Raw genomic sequence first — 17,352 nt, 5'->3', positions numbered from 1 at the left:
TCTATTTTGTCTGGAAGGATTTAAATGTGTTGTACTTAAAAAAAAAAAACATTTATTTATTTTATATTGCATCTTATTTTTATTGTTCTAGTTAGCAACATGTAGAGAAAAAAGGTGAACGATTACAATTGTTTGAGAAACTTGATAAACCTAACTTCAACACACTTAATTTCAGATTTAGAACAGCTGGTACAATACTGAACATGCAAAACTTAATACATTTTAATAAACCAGTAATACAAATAATAATCTAAACGTATAATGCATGGCAAAAATTGCAGTGATGACTGTTAGTGTAAAAAATTGCCACAAGACAACAAAATATTTCCCATGTTCCAGCTCAAATTGTTGCAGTAATAGTCCAAGATGAAATCATACAGAAGCTCACTAAAAGTGTAAACGCTACTGTTAGAATAACAGGTTTTTAGACTTTGAAATTGAGACAAATCCTCATTTTAAAACTTTAGTCCCCTTGAATGTGACAAATATTCTGCACAAAGCAGCTTTGCAGTCAGTCAAAACTTACTTGTATTTCAGACTGCTCACAATTTCACACACGTTGGGCCACTGACCTCAGTTCCACGTGAAGACAGTAACTCCAGAGCACATGTTGTTGTTGGATATACAGAGACCGACATTTTGAAAAATGTTGTTACCTTCTTCAAATTTACAGACATTGAGATTACTGTCTTTCAAAACAACAAAAAAAGGGAGAGCTCAGATGATGATACTCAAGTAGAAACACAGTGGGAATATCCAGCCATTGTGTCTTTCAAGAAGACAGGTTTTATGTCCCAGATATGATTGAGTTTTGTGAAAATTTGTGAATCGACCCCAGAACAGAAGCAAAACATGGTGAGAGAGAACAAATCCTCTATTGACATTGGCCAAAAGGTCACCCAGAGAGGAAAAAGTCCAATATTCCAAAAGCACCTTGCACTAAAAAGACACAATTTACAGATGCACTTACATTTGGAGGAAAAAAGCAGAAGCTTGCAAGCCAAAGAAATCACCATTACTGTGATTTACCGTGGTGGCAGTGTTATGTTGTGCTGCAGGAGGGACAACATCTCAAAGTAAATGGGAAAAAGTGGAAAGTACAATATGATGAAATTTTAAATCAGCTTCACAAGATATCAGGAAGTCAAAATTTGGCCACAAAAATAAATTTTCTCATTTTGCAGATTAAAATCTGTCTGACTAAAGGGGAAAAAGGTGTTTTACTTTATAGAGTACAACATCTGGTTTCAACTGTACCTTTGTACAAAGTGACCATTTTGAGCTGCAAACTAAAGCTTTAGCTAAAGGATAGACTAGAACAAATATGAGGAAAATCCTACTGGGACAGCTGGATTTTATTTCAGGTTGATCATATTCACCATAGCTGATGGTAGGTGTGAACACTGAATGCTGAAATTAATTTAAAATGTTTTGGTTTTTTTATATCGTTCCTACAAACAGATTTGTTTTTGTTGTTGTTTTTTCATTTATATTGTGCACAATAAATATCATATTAAAGATGAAAAACAAATTATTTTAAAGTGGGGTTTTTTTTTTACAGCGGTGTCCATAATATTGAAAGCCAGAAAGACTTTCTAAAATTATTTCACTTAACATGATTTTAAATACCTAAACATGAATATAATTTGAATATTTAATAATATAATTAATTCCACAACACAATCAATCTGAAACGTGCAAAATAAGTAACATTTTGCAAAAAATAAATGAATAAAAATGAAATTACACTACAGCTTCCTTCCCTCTCTCTACACGTGTCAGCAGGTAGTGAACCCGTATTCCTCCTATGTGACTTTTATTGGTGTTTTTGCCGGTTTGGAGTAAAAGGCGCATCTGTTAAGGGAGGTGAACCACTGCAGGGCAGGGGGATGTGGACGGGACAGGATGTGGTGCAGTACAAGCATCCCCCCACTGCTCAGATCGCTGCTCATTTGTCAAGTTGCCCGCATACTTGAATGGTGCATTGCTGCTGTAACACGGCGAGGCAATCAGCAGTGGAACAAGCACACCTCATCCAACCAGGATGGCTCCCAGGTGGATGAGGCGCCTCGCTGGGCCATGTGCAGAGCAGTCTTTCCATATACACATGCTAACGGATTAGAACTGTCTTACATTTAACAGTCTTTACTGTGACAAGGTAAGGCTTTTAATTTGAATACAACCTAACGCTCTAAATAACGTCGCAGCGGTAAAATGAACCGTTTCTGCTGGTTGGTGTGGCAGGAGTCGACCAGTCCATTGGTCATCCTCAAACCTGCAGGGTTAAACACACGGGGGAACGTTACTTTGGAAATTTCCAGAATTTATTTGAGTCATTCTTTCTTAGTCCCGGGTAGACTGATAATACACATTCAGCACATGTTTGAAGCGGTTTGGTGCACAAGTTCTGCTCTCCACACAGGGTCCAAATTATCCACACAATCTCAGATATATATACTTTGACTCCTGCTAATATTTGGTTTTGTCCTCACAAGTCTGAACGAAACCAGATGCTTTTTGCAGCCTTTAAAGGCTTAAGGCTCTGGCTGGTGCTGAGGTCAAGGTTTTTGTGGAGGCTTTTTAGAAAGCTTATTAAATGCTTTCCAAACCTTGTTTGGAAGTGTGTAGCTAACCACATCTACGCAAAAGGGTGGTGTTAGCGTGACCTTGTAGCACTTAGATGTGGCGCATTCACTGATTTGAAAAAAAATTAGGTTCTGACCCGGTGGTCGTCACTAAGCAAACAAAAAAAAACATTAAGCTGAAAATCAGTCATTTCTGTTGACCAGGCAATTTCATGGTGCCTCTCTGTTGGGTAATATGTATTTGCTGTATCAATTGCTGCATTGTGTTGACTAATTTAGTTATGAAGAGCCTGGTTTTTTTAATTTTTTTTTTTATGCTTGGCTAAATAATACAATGTTCTCAACGAATGATTATTTCACTTGATATTTAGTCTTGTAAAATTACATATTTTTCTTAGGGGGAAAAAAACAGACTTAATATGAGAAAAAAAAATATTGTATTCCTCCCTCCATTCTAAAACACAGCATGGGCCACACAGTCTCCTCAGTACAAAACAGCACACATGATGAGATGTTTATTTAAACCTGGAGGTATGTATGTACAGTCTCTGGCCAGAAATCCTTTCTAGTGCGTCTCTGAGGGTGCAAGTTTGCAATCCTCGTGTGAAGTATTCATGATTATGCGATCCTAGTTATTTCCATTTTAGCTACAGACAGTTCTTATGAAAAAAACAAGGCAATATACATCATCCTTTTTTAGGAGTTGCATTAGCAGTCCACAGAACATGCACACACCAAAGGACAAGTTAGAGAAACCAGTAAACCTGATCATGTTTTTGGACTGTGAGAGAAAGTCAGAGTACTTGGAGAGAATCCATGAATGCTCAGGGAGAACCTGCAAACTTCACACAGAAAGAGCCAAATGCTGGGATTCAAACCCAGGGCCTTTTTGCTGCAAGGCAACAACAGTGCTACCAACTGCACCACCTGGATTTGCGCCGTGATTTACAAATTAAAAACCACACTTTTCTGGTTTAACTCAAAAAGTTTCAGATCATTAAACAATTTTAATGTGAAACAGAAATACGCAGAGTGAAAAGGCAGTTTCCAAATAATAATTTAATTTATTTAGAGGGGGAAAAAAGCTGTCCAAATGACCTCATGTGAGAAAGTAATTTCTCCCCCGACTCTTGGCAAATGCCATCAAACTTTGGCAGTAAGGAGTCGTGAGATTTTTTGAATCACTTTTTAGAAATTTTGAACATTTCTTTGCAGAACTGCTCTAATTCAGCCACACAGGAGGATTTTTGAGTCTGAACAGCCAGTTCAGACAGACTTTGACCAGCCCACTCCAATACCTTTATTTTTTTCTATTCAGAGGTGGTCTTGCTGGACAGCGTCGAATGATTGTTATACTGTACAACCCCAGTGTGCCTGAGCTCAACATCACAATCTGATGGCTGGACGTTTTCCCTCAGGATTTTCAGGTAGAAAACAAATCTTCCATATCCTGGATCAGCAATGCCGCCTCATGTTTGAAGTGCTTTTTTTTATATATATATATAAAATGCATGTTAGTTTTACAGCAGATATAATATAATACACGCTTTTGTGTTCACCTTTGTGTGGTGGTGTTCGAAAAAGGCATTTTGTAAATACTCAAATATTCCTGACTAGTTTTAAAATTTGTTAATGTGACTAAAAATCAAAAATTGAAACCTGTAAGAGGAGATCTGTCTTTTAGCACTGTACACAGTTATTAATTAAAACATCACATTTGATGAAAGTCTTCAAAAAAGCAAAATTTTCATCTTTTTTACTCTGTGTCTTTGTAAATCTCCCAGTGTACAGCTGCTCTTAGAGAGTTCAGCCCTTTCACAGGTTGAGTGTGTGTGTGAGGTTTTTTTTTTTTTATCGGAAGCAGTGCACGAGTCAGGACTCCCCCTGTAGAGACACTGCAGCAGCTGAATACCTTCATACGAAGACACGGGCGTTGAAAAAGCACCTCTGGAGGAGACGGTTTATTATCTGTCTTTGCCCCTGCGTGCTCGACACGTTTCTGACTGTAGCATGACGGCAGCGGCGAATGTAGGCCAGGAGTCAGCACACTTCTACAAATGACTGCTGCTGTCGAGGATATGCGGCACTCCTCCAAGAAGCAACCTGAACACAATGCAGCAGTAAAAAAAAGGATTAAAATAAGAAGCTCGGCAGCTTTTCAGTGCACGAATAACAGAATAAAGAGCTGGCTCCAAGATTTTCTGTTAAAAGTTACTTTGTTTCTTTTAATTATACGCTGGTGGACTGCAGCAGGAACATATATACGAGTTAATCTCAAGTACATAAAGAGTCGGGGGGGGGGTAAATACAGACAACATAAAACTTTTACAGCTGCATTATAGTTTTAGTCTTAAAAAAGTTACTGAAGGGGTGCTGGAAAAATGTAACCGAAGTTCTGTGATGGCTCGATCCACATCCACAGAGATGTGTCATGACTGATGCGTGTGTTAGGCGCTGCTGTAGAAGCGGGCCGGCTGACAAAGCATCTGCTCGCTCACTACAACAGAGCTGCCAGCTGTCAGACATTCTCCATCACCGCTCCTTCACCGCCATCCATCTCACGCCGAAGGAGACCCCAAAGATACGCCACACTTCATATTGTTTGTGTCTTCACAGCAGGGCGCTTAATATCACTCTGAAAAAATCAAAATAAGAAATAAAAAAAAAAAGGGATTCTCCATCCAGGTAAAAATCTGAGTGTGTGTGTGCAGTCGTTCCTCTGGCAGCAAAAGAGAGCTGGTTTGTTGTTACGGCTCTCTTTGTAGCTCCACTTCACCCTGTGAGCAATCTGTTAGTTTTTTATGGGGGGGGGGAGTGATTAATAAAAATGGGGGCAGCAAAGAAATATTGGTCCAGAGAAATAGAGGTCTTCATCTGCAAAGTCAGAATCCCATCATCCAGTCCAACTAGAGTTATATTGTGCTAAATGCGTAAGAAAACAAACGACAAAATTACATGAGAATTATCTGAACTCACACAATCACTGAAATAACATAGATAAAAGTGCAGGCAAACAATTAGCACATTTATGAAAGTTTGATCTCCACATTTTTTTATGTTAATCCTAAATGTGTGAAATTTATATCTTTCCTGAAATTTCTACACACGAGAAAATGGGGGGGAAAATGTGTGGAAATTTAAGGAAATACATTAATCTAACAAAGTTTGTAATAATTCTGCAACATAATGAAAAGTGGAAAAGTGAAGTGCTACAAATACTTTCTGGACGCATTGTGTTAAGAATGTGTGGCAGAGTTTTAGATGGCAAATTAGGAAACAGTCACAGTTACACAGCTGCATTAAAATTAGGTTTATTGTCAAAATACACAAAGTAGCAGTTGTTGAGGCCGTAGAAGTCAATGAAAGAAGAATTTAGCGTTTAACTTGTATAAAACTCATGTAGTACTTGTTGTATGCACCTATTTAAACGTATCCTGTGCAACTGGTTAATTGCGGTTATCTGAGCAATTAAACGTTTTACCAAGAAACCTAATCTGCAGTAATGAGGGTTGAAGATTTTTAGGCGCAACTGTAAAAACAGCGTCTAGAAAAGGTTGGGGATGAGTTCCCCACTCTGGTGTGTCGTGAAATAGATGAACCCTTTAAGTACACTCAACGCGTAAAAATGAAAAGGAATGTAGAGATTTTACGAAAATGTTAATATCATTAAAGGACTCAGATAATCTGAATGCATTCCTGCACCGAAGAAACCAGGCTGGAATCAATATTTAACAGATGTAATCTTCAGATCCTCCAGCAACACTGCAGCATAACTGGGCTCGATTGTGTAGGGGAAACCGCGGCTTCGGCTCAAGAACACTTAGAAGAGAAAATTAACGCTGCTTCCACCAAGGCAATTTATAATTTATCATGCAAGAACCAGAAAACAAACCTCATTTATCTCATGTATTCTTATGTTAGCCAAGGACAGCAGTGTAATGGGGGACACCATGCCAGTCAGCAACAACACAGTAAGTCAAACGGTATCAACTACCTAAAATCCAGGTATCTGGGTGGGAGGAGGACTCTGGTATTCTGGAGAAATCCCATTGCATCACAGAAATCCCATGCAAACACAGGATCATATGTGAACGTAGGAGGTTGCTGTGAGGCAGCAGCCTCCACTGCCCCGACCCTAAACTCTTAGATCTTCATAAAATCAGAACAGAAAAGATCCCGGTTGAAAAAACTCAGTTTTTACAGGGCCGAGCCTGTAAAAATGTAAAAAGCAACCGATTAAGAACATCCCATTTAACACAGAGTTTTAGTTGATATGAACCAGATGAACTGTTCAGGTTTTTAATATGCACTTTGCCCCTTTGGGAAATAAATTCCTGCTTTCACATGGATGTCACAAGGCTACATTTTTATCTTATTAGTTAGTTTCAGACAGAAACAAATGAGGAAGAAATATTTTAGTCTTCCTTAACTAAACTCTCCACTTACCGTTTGATGAAGCCAGTTAATACACATGGGTGTTTTTTTTTCATTTATGTGTTTTCATTTAGTAAAGTTATATTTCTTGCACTGAGGGACAAACACTTTGGGAAAGTGCGCAGCATTCATACATGTCTCACAACCGAAAAAGCAAAGTGTTCAAAATGTCTAATAATCCTATGGACATTGTGGTACAATACAATGTTTTCAAAATAAAACATTCAGAGAGCCACGCCACAGCAGTTATGAACTTGTGCCACCTTCTCTCTAGTTTTTATTTTCCACGTTTAGATGTCCAAAGCTTAACCCTGCTTTGTGCCTTGGTCGTTATGTTGCTGTTTTGTTAATGTTCTCTATCAAAGATAATTGAGGCCTTCACAGAACATAAAAACACTTTAATGCGCTCATTTAAAACTGTGCGTAGATAATACATCCGACTGTTGAAAGCTGGCATCAAAACATGCTTAGAAACAACCCACATGCCTAATTAGTTACTGAAATTCTGTATTTTTACAATTTGCTCTTTCCTTCTTAAACGTAAAATGTATATATTCACATTAATGAATATTGTAATGTCCTCTCAGCATTTATTTGTAAGATTTTGTGGATAGACAGTAAACAGAGATAGATGTGGCATGGCTCTCAACATCAGGAATCAAACTCTGATTTGATTTTCATATTAAGTTGGATTTGTACAACTTTCCAGCAAATAAAAAAGCTTAATCAAAATCTCTGGGTTTGTTTCATTGCTGGAGTGGACATAAATGAGCTAATCTCACACCGTCTTACCTTTTAATGCATTTTGTAACTGTTCGGAAATTGTTTTGAAGTATTTAAATTCTGTATTTATATTTTTAAAATATTTCTAATATTGTAATCTTTTGTGGGACTTTGTTTTTACTAATCATATTTTTTTCCATTGACAAGATTACAAAAAAATTCGCCGAACAATTAATTCTTTACTTTGACAAAAATGTCTTCTGCCGAGCAGGAAGAAACTGAATATCTTCCCAAAACAACTTTTAAATCCACGGTTTTCAAAACCAAGAAGTCAATTGTCAGTCAAAGCAATTTTCATCTTGACTGAGGACTATTGAGAATTAGTCCGAACTGATGTGTAAACCAAGCAAGCTGCTGAGCTTGTGGATCAATGTGTCTATTATCTTTTCCGGACAGATCAATAGAGCTGAGCAATGAGCTGTGAATCACGAAAAAAGGAGAGAAACACTGAGAGGGAGGAAAAAAGAACATACACTAACTCACCAGCCAATGGGTTGGGCTTAACTCCATTATCTGTATGTGTCAAGAAGGTTCGTACATGACAGATAACCTTTACTTCCTCAAATGGATCCTGTCACAGTTCAGGCCACGGCACCAGGTGCCTTTATGCTGCTCCCTGCTTCAGTTGAGCCTTTCTCATCACTGACTTGGGTTTATAAGCGTTTATACAGATCATGCGAAAGAGGGATTGGACGGAACCGTGCTAAAAAAAACGTTTATGTCATGGAAAAGTTCAAAAATAATATAACACTTTTAATGCAAAGTTGCTCTAAATCTTGCATTAAAAGTTCGTTAAAAGTGCCAACTTTGCATTATTTGGTAAATGTATACACTTTTATGCAAAGTTGGCACTTTTAATGGACTTTTATTGCAGCCTTTAGAGCAGCTTTGCATTAAAAGTGTCATTTTTTTTACCGAGTGACACGTCATGACAACAGTCATAAACATTAAATAACATGAAATAACACCGGTCATGAATGTAAAGACATTAATAAAGACTTCTTTACATTCATGACGGGTGTTATTTCATATTTATCTCAGTCTTATGAAGACCCCTTCAAATAAAGTGTTATAATTTTTTTTCAGTGAACATTTGATGATCTGCAGTTAAGGATGAAGCTAAAAATGTTTCTAACATGATCAAGTGAAAAGCTCAGCTTTTTCTGCTGAACTTCACATCAATGGAGAGAACAGCTGATCTGTGGACTAGATTTTGAATTAACCAATCAATAATTGGATTGCAAGCACCTTTTTCAGAACGTTATCCAGGTGAAGCCAAAACTATGCCACTTGAGAAGTTCTGTTGTGTTGTTTTTTTAAATATTAAATTAAAAATATATATGTATTTTATACACTTTTGGCTTAATTACTGCTCTGACTGTGTTGTTCTGTCAGGAAATGGCCTTTTTTTAGTCCGTATATTCTATTTAACAATTAATTAATTACCGTACTCAATTAATTGACAGTTATTTCAATAATCAGTTAATCCTGATTATTTCAGAACAATAAAAAAAAAAAACATTTAATACAAAAATTGTGTTTAACACCTGCTCCAAGATTGAATGTGACTGTATAAGTGTACATAGAGGACTCTGCTCCCTATGATCTATGATCCTTATCCCTTATTCCTCTGGCAGCCTCTGGAGAGCTAACAATGGGTAACAGTAAGTCAGAAAGAACCAGAAGTGTTGAAGTGAGATTAGCCAGGTAAAGCACAGCCAGGTAATCCAATAGGATGTGTAAAAGGGCCCTTCCTCATGGCTTATTCATTACAAGGGACGTCATTACTGAGCGTGGTTTGAGATATGGGAGGGATGTGCTGGTGGGGGCATTTTCACCAGGAGTCACAGAGTGCAGAGGAGAGCATGGTGGCTGCAAGACTGCAGCAGCAGCAGCTGATCGTACATGCAGATCAGCTTGACTGCATGACATGGAGGAAACGGTTCTCAGCTTTAATGGTTGGCATGCAGACATTTACCAGGGTTACCAAGGAGTTATTTGAACTAGTTCCTAGTTTCTAGTTCAAATAATTCCTTGATATTGATTAAACAATAGTACCTATAAAATGGCAAAAATGTTTTGTTATAAGTGAAATAATCTGCCTGTGGAATAAGGCATTTTTTATCAATATTCAAGAATGACTGACTTAAAGGAAGCTCCTGTTTCTTGCTGAAAAGTCTCTCATAAGTTTGTTTTGTCTTATTTTAGCTGTACTAAGATATTTGCAGAAAAATCTTGATTATTTTGCGTAGAAGACAGGACAGTAACTATAAAAATACAAGGCTTTATGCAAAGAAACAGTGTCTATTTTGTTTAAAGCATCAATATAGTAGATTATCTGAAACCCTTTTCTTTAGCCTAAGATAAATATACTCCCTACTTTGAACCTCAAATGACATATTCATGAATTTGGTCCATCAGTAAGTCAATATAATAAAAGGCAATGCCAGATTTGTTAATCATGGCTGGTAAAAACAATCTAATTGTGGGGTGAACCAAGGTGATGATCTGCAGACTGAAATGAGGCAGCTATGTACTTGCTATTTTAATGCAAGCTGCTGGACTCCTTGTTAATACTCTCTGAAAACATAATTTTCTTTACAAATCTCTCTTCATGTGAGTCTAGGTTTAGTTTGTTTGAGTTAATATATCTGAATCAAAAGTTGCCAAAGAGTTATGACGTTAATTTTGGAACACCAAACTTGGGCATCAATGCCAAATACACCCAAGTAGTGATAGCAAAGTCTCCAGCTCAACTTTGATCCCACAAAGTGAAGATTTTTATGATAGTTTGATCAGCAAGGTGGAGGAAGTCAAGAGAAAAGTGAAATCATCCTGGATTTAGAAGTTCTCTGTGAGGAGCATGATCTGACTTTAATTGAAAACAGCGATGAATTACTCTTTGTCACATAAATTATAACTAAAACCTGTGACAAAACTGTCTTTCTGCCTAAATTAATGTAGGCATAATTTCTACTGCAGTTTTCTTACTCTGATTTTTAGATATGTAGCTGTGTCACCAGAACGCCATTGTGCAAGTCTCACTTTTCTCCACATAAACAGTTCATGTTTTACTTCAGAGGGTTTAAATATGCAACAATAATGTCCCTGTTCGGGTTGTTGATTTCCTTACACTAAAGATAATATTCAGGGAAAATATTCAGCAAAAAAGTGTTTAAACAACACAAAAAAATCGTCCCTACGTTTTTACGTATAACAAAGTGGATATATGCATACATTCAACATATTCTCATTTTTTTTCGTCGAGTAAACAATCCACCTCATGATTTTTTATTTTTAAAAAAGTGCATTTTGCTGTGACTTTTCTGCTTTTAAAACAAAAGGAAAGGGTGATTTCAAGATTATTATATTTTCTATGACCTCTAAGATAGGTAAATATAAGAGAGAATACATCCTGTGTGAGATATGGGAAAGCCAATGTAACTGAGTGAAATGCTTAAAAATATTGCTATTATTACTAGCACTAAAACTACTACTGGTCCTACTCAGTTACTGTGACTACTATAACTACAATAATAACTATCAAAATAATAATATTAATCCTACTAGCATGACTCTGCTGGGGCATGCAGTTAACATTTTTAATATTTCGAATATAGTTAAAAACAAACAAGATCATATTGATAGATGATGAATTTGCACATAACCATAATCCAAAATTGTCACATTTTTCATAACATCAAAGCTCAATAACTACTGATATTACTCATATGAGCATTTATTGATATGAAAAGCCTCACATAGCTGAATCTCCAACAATACGTTGTGGGACTTGTGCTGATTCAATAATCTGCACCACCAATGCTGCATCTCACAAGAGTGAAGCTGCAAACTAATTGTGGGAAAAGCCTTCGCATAATATGCAAACTCTAATGAGCTGGAAAGAGATGAGCATAAGCCTAGACTAGATGGGATCAGGGTTAACTTGAGATAAATGAAGCTATTATTTTTTATTTCCAGTAAATTGAGCCTCGCGGCTTTTACCTGAGGGCCAAGGCGCTACGAAGCCATGAAAAAAAAAAAGACTCCTGCAGTGAGAAGAAGAGAGCACTGCACTGCTGCAGGAAAACAGCCAAGACGCTAATGGGTAAAACACAGAGGATTTCTAATGGAGACACCATTATCAGCACAGTGTTCAAATATCATCACTTGAAAGCTGGGAATTGAACCTGTAAAAAAAAAAGACCTTTTTATAGTAAAACATCATCCGGGGGTGTGGGGGGTTACGGGGAAAGAAAGTGACGCTTAAAGCCTGACTGAATGATGGATGATCTCACTCTCAATGTAATCTATACGAGACAAATTCAGTTGGTCAAGATTTTTCTGTTTCTAGCGCACTGCAGAATGGCACCAGTAGAACATTGCATCATGGGTAATGAAAGGTAGGTAGTTGCAGATTAAGGACATTTTGCTCCACTGAGGGGAATTTCGTACTGCACCTCAGAGAACAATTAAACTTGAAACAGGACTTTAGGAGACAGTTTGCAGGGTTGCATGACTGCAATTGTGACATCAATTTATGTCTTTTATATACTTAATCAACCCTTAAGAGTAAAATAAAATAATATGGCTAATGTCACACTTTCTAATATTGCAAACCGCATGTGAAGAGTTGGGAAACATCTATCCTCGCAAGAATTTTTAAAAGAAATTTTAAAAAATTGTATGAAAGTATGAAAGTTTAATTTAACCTTTCATACCACTCAGTTGTTTTTTTTTTTTTACTTTATTGAATATTTTGTTTAATATTTAAATAAAATACACATTTCCATACCTTTTGGAGAATTATTAGTAATAGTGATAATAAACAGAAGAAACAGAATGTATAAATGAGGAACAGCTCCTGGTGAGAACATGAGTATGAGTGGATGGTGAGTTATGTTTGCACAGAGGGGGTCTCTCTGTTCAGAGGAGTCCTTTACACCGATGATTCTTCTGGGAAGAAGGGAAAAAAAGAGGATGAGAAGGAAGGATGCTGAGGAATGTGGAGAGAGGGGAGGAGAGGATGTGCAACACCGACTGACCCTGGAGGTTGCGTTCCCCTTTAAAAGTCCCATCCCTCTCACATACGCAGAGCTCATGCAGGATCTGCTGCGGCAGTGGGGGAACACTGCTGAGCTGTGCAGTTTGTGCTGCCAGTGAGCGTGCAAAGAAGAGGAGGGGGGAACAAGCGTGCACCGGAGAAAGGAGGAGGAGTAACAGGAGAGAGAGTGCAAACAATGTCATTCTGTTCAGGAGGCAGTGCTGCAGTCAACTTTGCCGCGCCATGAAAGCACATCACCAGTGACCAGGAGGCTCGCAGAGAGTGAAGAGAAGTTTTCGTCCTCTCCTCCTTCGCTGTGATGCAGCGCCAGACTCTTCTGTAGGTAAATATCCCATCCTCCTCTAGTCCGCTTTACCTCGCATGCTCATCTGCTTTAGCTACTGACCTGTTTCTAAAGAATGGCATGCTCCTCGGATTTGCATTAGATGAGTTGATATGTGCCTGTCGGTGTGAATGCCTGCAGTGCTGAAGCTCCAGGCTGCCTCTGCCTCATCACTTGCAGGCAGCGGCCAGACAGACAGAGCCACTCGGCTAGCAGTCAGGCTCCACTGCTCCCTCATCCATGTTTAACACATAGTACAGGCTGGAAATAGCGGCCGGCGTGTCAGATAGCGGCCGCTCGACAGGACTCCATTTCTCACAAGGGCACTGAAAACTTAACCGGGATGCAAAGAGTTCCCTCCTCTAGTGGAGACTTCCATCTTTGCTGACTTTGCTGATTTTTTTTTTCTGCTCCCTGCTAGCTTTGTGTTTACATTTCACACAGTGTGTTTATTGTGATTAAAATGCTTGAAGTGAGTAAGGACACAACGATGACTGAGTCTATAGGTGAGTGGGAAAATGAAAATGAGGCCACAGTGGCCTGTGTGGGACAGGGAAGCTGTGGTGCAGTCTTGAAGTTGTGCTAATATGACTCCTCAGATGTCCTATATGAGGATGCTTTATACAGACTTCACACTGATGAAGAGAAACAGTGATGCTTCTGGATGCACAAATACTCTTGCAGGCCATAATTTCACTGCAGCAGTTTGTCAGAACTCAAAAGTCAATGTTACTCGTTCTATACCAAACTTTAAGAGCTTTTAAAAACAAGATTTTAAAAACAGTTTATAGAGGTGGTGCATGTTCAAAATGTGAGTCGGTGTAAAATACAAGTTTTGAGAGCAGCCGGGATTGGGTCAGCAGTGAGTTCACTTTAGGTAAAGGTGCTAAGACGACGTGGCGTTGAGACGGCTCTCTGTGGAAGAACTCACAGCGGACGGCTCTACGGCTCTGCGCTGTGAGCTTCACATTAAACAGGAACAACTGCAGTTCTCCTGCACGCCGGCTCACTGGGCTGAATGCTGCACTGCCGGCACAGGAAACTGCCGCACTCACCTGATGTTTCTTGCACCTCTGTTCTTGCCCTGCTCCCCACCTCCCAACCCGTCTCCTCTCCTCTCCTACCCTCCGCCTCCTTTTCTCCTGCTCTCCAGTTTCTCCTACTGTAATCTTGCTTGCAGGTACAGTTGGCCCAACAAAGCGCCTCACTGGCATGCATTGCACCTCGGTGATCCCCCCCGCACTCCCTCTCTCTCTTCTACTTAACCCCCCCCTGCTGAAAAGTATGCAGCACATGCTTTCACCATCCTCCTTGAGCAAATTGCCTGACAGAGAACAGAGAGAAGAGAGGAAGAGCCAGTGAGGACGCAGCAGAACACCGATCCTGCAGTGTCCTGCAGCAGATGTACTCCTGCAGTGCTGGCCCACAGCAGCACGCTCACACACACGCGCACACACACACACACACACTCTCACATACACAGACGTAGGAATATTTAGATGCACTATCAACTCTATCATTTACTCGTCAGAGTCCTCGTCTCACGTGACATATCCGTGTCCGAGTTTAGAGACAGAACAGAAACAGATGAATCCCCCCACCACCCTCCACCCTTAACTGCTCCCCCCCTCCCTCACCCCCGATGGTGCATTGTCCCATTCCAGCACTCCTGTTCCGATGATGTAATCAATGCAGCAAGCTTTGAACTTGCTGGGCTAGGGGTTCCTCTGCACGCCCCCCATCCCACCCCTTCACCAACAACTCTGACTGACAGAAATAAAAGTGAGGCCTCACTGCAGTCCTAGGTAAGACAGGCAGTAAATTCAGGTTTTATGCATGGATTTGACTTTTGCACAACAGAAAATTATTTCCTCTGAGTGGCCTCGCTCAGTGGACGTCCATATTTCACTCTTGTGTAAATAGAAGGTCAATTCTTGCATAAATTATAAAAGTCAGTTTGCACTTTAACACACTCACAAAAAAAAAAAAAAAAAAAAGAAAAGAAAAAAACACCCTGGGAGTGCAGTGCTGCATCATGGCTGTCAGTGAATTAACGCCACCACATCCAGGCAATTTCCCCTCTCCTGCTCTCTTCACAGAGTTCCTGTATGGTCGCCCGCAGCGGGACAAAGACGAAGCTCCAGGCAGAGCTCAAAGCTCCGTGAGTGTGGCATCCTGGTGACTTTGCTCTCTCATTGATGAGGTCATCGGCCTGTTGATGGGCCGCAGCGGAGGGCGACGCCACTGATGTACAGCACGCCACTTTTATGAGACGCTCAGGTAGCCAAACTCAGGCCATATTGTAGCAGGTGAGTTTTGCTGAGCTGGCTTCTGCTGCTGAAGCCAGAATCTGCCTAGTGATCAACTTTCACTAACGGCAGTGATGAACTGGCATCACCCCTCCTCTACATAAAAACCCGGCTACTCAACGTAATTAGCACTCATGGATACTGATGATCTGGCACATTTAGCGTGGCTCAACGTATGAGTGGCTAAGCAGAGCGCGACGCAAACAAATTCGCCTCCCTGATCCGACTGACGGAAGATCCCTTCGTCGCTACGTTAACAAATTGCTTTTAAGTTCAGATCAAACTTCAAATGTCGCTAAGGAAGCATTAATATTTCACATGGATTCCAAATCTTTGTTGATGCATTCCCTCTGATTTTCGGTTTTATAATTCATGCTGATGGGCTTCATCTGTAATTGATGTGACCTACTGTATAATATGATCTGATGAATCAGCAGCTTTCATTAGTATGCTGTGCTGGTGCCCAGTTACAGCTTCTGGTGGAGATAAAGCCCGAACCACTGCAGACAGAACTGAAGGTAAATGTATGATCTTTCAGATTTTGCGTCTTATGTGTTATGCGCTTCATGTTATTCAGCTTCAACCAATGAAGAGTGCGATTTTGGTGCTGAGTATTAGATGTTGGCGGCGGTGTGACATTTTCATGGGACGATAACCTTCAGTAAAAATGCAGCAGTTTTATTGTGGCTTTTGGTGCAAAAAATGTCAAAGTGCAGCGAGACCTAACAGAGAAATGATTCCTATGGTTGCCAAAGTTATAAGAATATTGATCATTGCAGTTTTAGTAATGTTATCAATAATATTTATCACAATTTTGATAATTAGATTCATGCTAAAAAATAAAAACCAGTAGTTTTGTTAGCTTTTTTGTGCAGAGTATTATATCGTTTTACACGTCTGCTCTTTATATTACAACAAGTAAGAATGAAAAGCTCATATTAGGAGGCAGAGTGTCTGAAAGTCAAATTAAGATCTCTGTGTGCAATAAAAATAGCTAAAGTTGACTTAATAATGAACTTATCTACAGGTAAGCTGAATATTATTCACACCCCTGGGCATATTTAAATTAATTACATTCTTTTTGTGATCCGGCAGGAGTCACGGCTAAGTCTGGCGCAATAAGCAATTAATCAATTCATCCCATGACAAATTAAAATGGACTCGATAATTTCCATTCTGATGATTAATAATTTTTGAAGGGCAATTTTGTTTACAGAGACTTCGTGGCTGGTTTTATTAATGGTTTTGGTGTAGTGTCTGTTTTTTATTTTTATTTTGTTCATTGTTTTTGGTTGTGTTTATTTAAAATATCTTGCAGTTCCAGTGCTAGGTGTTCTTCACAAAATTAAAGTTTACTGGTCTGCGAAAGACCAATAAACATGTACTATTATGAAATTATCAATATATAATTTGAAAAAGGTCCCAAACAACATTATTGTGACAGGCCTAATTGTGTCTGTTTGATGCAATAGGCATGCCACTCTGTTTTACAGCTAACTAAATTACTTTCATAGCCAAGAGAATTCATATTTTAGCCTTTTTTCAGCCAGCTCACTAGCAGTGCTCAGCCACAGGGGCAGTAAGGGTAGTGCAGCGTCACTCTGCTTTAAAACACTCCAGTGCTTCTTTTGCCATCTCATTAAAATCCCTTTGAACCACAGACAAACCAACAGCATGAGAAATTTGAGCCATTTTGAAACTATAACTTTCTAAAACCAGTAAAAAAAAATCCACATTGTCAAAAACAACTTAAGACCTACGCTGTTCCAAAAAGCACACACAAGTTTTTTCCATTTCTATTAATATAATAAGACAAGCCAGTCCAGTGTATTAAAGCTGTGTCACGTCATCAGC

At 39.1% G+C, this 17,352-nt stretch overlaps 2 long non-coding RNA genes across 2 annotated transcripts in view; one reads left to right on the top strand and one right to left on the bottom strand.

Annotated features, from left to right (window-relative positions):
• Window positions 1-2,889: 2,889 nt before the first annotated feature.
• Window positions 2,890-17,352, bottom strand: part of LOC114142851 (uncharacterized) — a 23,677-nt gene continuing 9,214 nt past the window's right edge. The window contains exon 2 of the long non-coding RNA XR_003595121.1: window positions 2,890-4,688. This is a non-coding gene — a long non-coding RNA (uncharacterized LOC114142851). The remainder of the gene's footprint in view (window positions 4,689-17,352) is intronic.
• Window positions 12,971-17,352, top strand: part of LOC114142846 (uncharacterized) — a 9,903-nt gene continuing 5,521 nt past the window's right edge. The window contains exons 1-2 of the long non-coding RNA XR_003595120.1: window positions 12,971-13,189; window positions 15,289-15,498. This is a non-coding gene — a long non-coding RNA (uncharacterized LOC114142846). The remainder of the gene's footprint in view (window positions 13,190-15,288; window positions 15,499-17,352) is intronic.

Source organism: Xiphophorus couchianus, chromosome 1 (genome assembly GCF_001444195.1).
Source record: "Xiphophorus couchianus chromosome 1, X_couchianus-1.0, whole genome shotgun sequence".
Taxonomy (NCBI): domain Eukaryota; kingdom Metazoa; phylum Chordata; class Actinopteri; order Cyprinodontiformes; family Poeciliidae; genus Xiphophorus; species Xiphophorus couchianus.
The sequence above is the reverse complement of the archived record's forward strand: the minus strand, read 5'-3'. Positions and strand labels throughout refer to the sequence as shown.